The 4,052-nt window shown below is 47.7% G+C and overlaps 1 long non-coding RNA gene across 5 annotated transcripts; it reads right to left on the bottom strand.

Moving 5' to 3' along the window:
• Positions 1-2,823: 2,823 nt before the first annotated feature.
• LOC127530151 (uncharacterized) lies at positions 2,824-3,700 on the bottom strand. 5 transcript variants are annotated; one of them, XR_007936665.1, is made up of 3 exons: positions 3,377-3,700; positions 3,258-3,288; positions 2,824-2,908 (listed from the first exon to the last, which is right to left on the bottom strand). It is a non-coding gene; the product is annotated as an uncharacterized LOC127530151 (long non-coding RNA). The 5 variants fall into 5 exon arrangements; XR_007936664.1 differs by lacking the exon at positions 2,824-2,908 and adding an exon at positions 2,975-2,995; XR_007936661.1 differs by lacking the exon at positions 2,824-2,908 and adding an exon at positions 3,029-3,126.
• Between the last annotated feature and the right edge of the window lie 352 nt (positions 3,701-4,052).

Below are 4,052 nucleotides of genomic sequence, written 5' to 3'. Positions count from 1 at the left end.
CAGAATGCAGCTGCTAGAATCCTTACCAGGAAAAGAAAATCCGAACACATTTCTCCAGTTTTGATGTCACTACACTGGTTACCTGTGTCATTCAGAATTGACTTTAAAATTCTGCTTATGGTTTATAAAGCTTTAAATAATCTCGCCCCGGCTTATATATCGGAATGTCTGACACCTTATATTCCAAATCGTAACCTCAGATCCTCAACTGAGTGTCTCCTTAGAATTCCAAGAGCAAAACTTAAAAGAAGTGGTGAGGCGGGTGACCTTCTGCTGTTATGCACCTAAAATCTGGAATAGCCTGCCAGTAGGAATTCGCCAGGCTAATACAGTGGAGCACTTTAAAAAACTACTGAAAACACATTACTTTAACATGGCCTTCTCATAACTTCACTGTAATTTAATCCTGATACTCTGTATATCTAATTCATTATAATAACTATTCATTCAAAATCTGTACTAACCCCTACTCTCTCTTCTGTTTCCTTTTCCGGTGTCCTGTTGGTGGTGGCGTGCGCCACCACCATCTACCCAAAGCACCATGATGTTCCAACAATGATGGATGGATTAAAAGCCAGAAGTCTGTATAACCATCATCATCAAGTCCTTCTGTGAGAACCCTAACTACAAAGAGGACTATTTCATTTATGTTAGGTAGAATGCCCAGAGGGGACTGGGTGGTCTCGTGGCCTGGAACCCCTACAGATTTTATTTTTTTCTCCAGCCTTCTGGAGTTTTTTTTTTGTTTTTTCTGTCCACCCTGGCCATCGGACCTTACTCCTTTCTATGTTAACTAATGTTGTCTTATTTTAATTTCTTATTTGTCTTTTATTTTTCTTCTCTTCATTATGTAAAGCACTTTGAGCTACTTTTTGTATGAAAATGTGCTATATAAATAAATGTTGTTGTTGTTGTTGTTCAGGTGGCTCCTTTTTCGCTTTTTTGTGTGTAAATCTCCTCATTTATGTCCAAGCTGGTGTTGGCACGGTTCTCCCTCTGGTGGGACACATTCTCAGATGCCGATCCATGGTGGGATCCTGTCCCCTCAGAGTCCCTGGGGTCCACTGTCTCAAGACCCCAAAAGTCCAAGGGCTTTCAAGCGGCCCAAATCCTCCTTTGCTCCAACGCCTGTGCCTCCCCAGGGATGCACCATCGTTAAGAAAGATCTAAAAGCTCCAATTTTAGGTGCCCCCAGAATTTCTTCCCAGGGAACTGCCTGGAATAGTGCCCCCTCTCTGCCTGGAATAGCACCCCCTCTCTGCCTGGAATAGCACCCCCTCTCTGCCTGGAATAGCACCCCCTCTCTGCCTGGAATAGCACCCCCTCTCTGCCTGGTATAGCGCCCCCTCTCTGCCTGGTGTAGCGCCCCCTGCTTGCAGGCCCATTCACTTTTTTCTCCCACTTCTCATTCCCAGACTGTCATGTCTGACGTTTTCAGCGCCATGTGGATGGCTGAGTGGCACACTTTGTTCTCCACTATGCCACGCTAGGCGCCACAATTGCCATCACATCAGCCCTCACCTGGATTCGTGTTAATCTAAATAGAGTCGCAGTGCGCCTGCTGCATACTGCGGCCATTTAAAGAGTGAACTTCATTTAGCTCTCCATTTTCCAAAGTGCAGTTTTATGATGATGATGATGATGATGATGACGTACAACAGCCATTGCCTGAGACTTAAGACATTTAAACAGGACAGTCATTTTTGTGACGGTACTAAAAGCTGTCCTCACCAGCCTCACATTTTAATTTTGATGCCCCGTGCCAGCCTGTCCACTGGTGGGCACTAAATTGGCATTTGCCTAAAAAAGAGAATTTTTCTTGTGATCGGCGCTGCCATCTGACTTGTCCACTGTGAGGGTCAGAGGCTGCCAAGCTCTTCAGGCTGCCAGTCCACTGCAGGGCACATCATGCACACAGACACCCACCCACCCACCCACTCACCCACATGCCCACACACACACACACACACACACACTCACCTACGTGGGTCCAATTTATCGTTGCCATGGTGACGTGCGGTGCCGTCGAGCGATTGATTTTAATGTGAAAGACAGCGCCATCGTTCAAGGTCACGGGCTCTTAAATGGAAGTTAACGTAGAAAACAGACGCCGAGTTTATGAAATAAATAAACAGGCAGACCTTGAGAAAATGGATATTGGCAAGCAGAACCATTTTTTACACTTTTAAATGCTGGGCAAATTCTTTTTAAAAATATGAGCTCCAGCGTAGTGGCGGCTAACGGATATTCCACAGGGAGCGAGTTTGCTGAGGGAAGCACAAATGGTGACAGTGAAACTGATAATTTGCAATCTATCACGGCCCCCCGAACTCAATAGAAGTTTGCTTTCACAAGAGCGCCCAGAGATAAATGGCATGCCGGCTGGGGGGATCGCCACTTGTGAATGATAATGCGCCTTTACTCGGTGGGCAGCACTCTCCTGGCACCCATTATATTGTAAGGTGGCACCGGGTGGGACTCTGGGATGCCCAAGTGGCACATCCATTGGCAATGCCTTCAGGGACCCTGTTAATAGAGGGCACCTGGGGGATGATGGTCACTGAGCCATTAGGTGGCAGCAGGAGACTCTTGTCACGTCACTGTCTGAGGGGCAAGTGACCAGAGGGATGACTGGCTGTGTATGGCAGGGCACAGTTGGGGACACATTAGTGGACTGACCTGCCGTGGATTGGGTGGCACCTCACACCTCCAGGATTCCCGAGTTCAGCTTCCAGGCTGCTGTTAAGGTTTAGAGGAGATTTTGGTCATTTTGTGTTTTGATTATTTTTTTGTCGGCCATTTTGGTTTACGAGATCACCGCCATTTTGTGGAGAGCAACATGGAGCCAATGCTGCAATTTCAGCCACTTTTGAATCTCGTGATTTGTCTTATTGGTGTTCAAACAGGCCTCATCGCTTCAAGTGGGCACCGACATAACCTCAAAAACAGGCCTCATCGCTTCAAACGGGCACCAACCTAAACCTCAAAAACAGGCCTCATCGCTTCAAGTGGGCACCGACATAACCTCAAAAACAGGCCTCATCACTTCAAGTGGGCACCGACCTAAACCTCAAAAACAGGCCTCATCGCTTCAAGTGGGCACCAACCTAAACCTCAAAAACAGGCCTCATCGCTTCAAGTGGGCACCGACATAACCTCAAAAACAGGCCTCATCACTTCAAGTGGGCACCGACCTAAACCTCAAAAACAGGCCTCATCGCTTCAAGTGGGCACCAACCTAAACCTCAAAAACAGACCTCATCGCTTCAAGCGGGCACCGACCTAAACCTCAAAAACAGGCCTCATCGCTTCAAGTGGGCACTGACCTAAACCTCAAAAACAGGCCTCATCGCTTCAAGTGGGCACCGACCTAAACCTCAAAAACAGGCCTCATCGCTTCAAGCGGGCACCGACCTAAACCTCAAAAACAGGCCTCATCGCTTCAAGCGGGCACCGACCTAAACCTCAAAAACAGGCCTCATCGCTTCAAGCGGGCACCGACCTAAACCTCAAAAACAGGCCTCATCGCTTCAAGCGGGCACCAACCTAAACCTCAAAAACAGGCCTCATCGCTTCAAGCGGGCACCGACCTAAACCTCAAAAACAGGCCTCATCGCTTCAAGCGGGCACCGACCTAAACCTCAAAAACAGGCCTCATCACTTCAAGTGGGCACCGACCTAAACCTCAAAAACAGGCCTCATCGCTACACATAAAAGACAGTGGAACAGGTGGGGGCCACTTCTTTCATTCTAAAGCCTGGCAAAATGCTATTTAAACTGGCATCACTGGTTTCCAAGTCTTTGTCCCAGAACCCTGAAGTCGACCCCTAACCCCTAAGTGGGCCTTTCCTGTTTATACTTTCATTTTTCCAGAAGTCACCCAACTGAGCAGTCAGTCATCTGGTGGCCCTCCATTCTGGCTTCACCTTCAGCCTCTCATCACATCTTTTTCTGAAGTCTGTTTTTTTCCATAACAGGGTCATGCCAATTGCATGGAGGGCACAACTCATGCTGGTGACCACCAGACCAAAGGTGAGATGCTCATTCCAAAC

The sequence above is a fragment of the Erpetoichthys calabaricus genome, chromosome 14 (assembly GCF_900747795.2).
Source record: "Erpetoichthys calabaricus chromosome 14, fErpCal1.3, whole genome shotgun sequence".
In the NCBI taxonomy this organism is placed as follows: domain Eukaryota; kingdom Metazoa; phylum Chordata; class Cladistia; order Polypteriformes; family Polypteridae; genus Erpetoichthys; species Erpetoichthys calabaricus.
The sequence above is the reverse complement of the archived record's forward strand: the minus strand, read 5'-3'. Positions and strand labels throughout refer to the sequence as shown.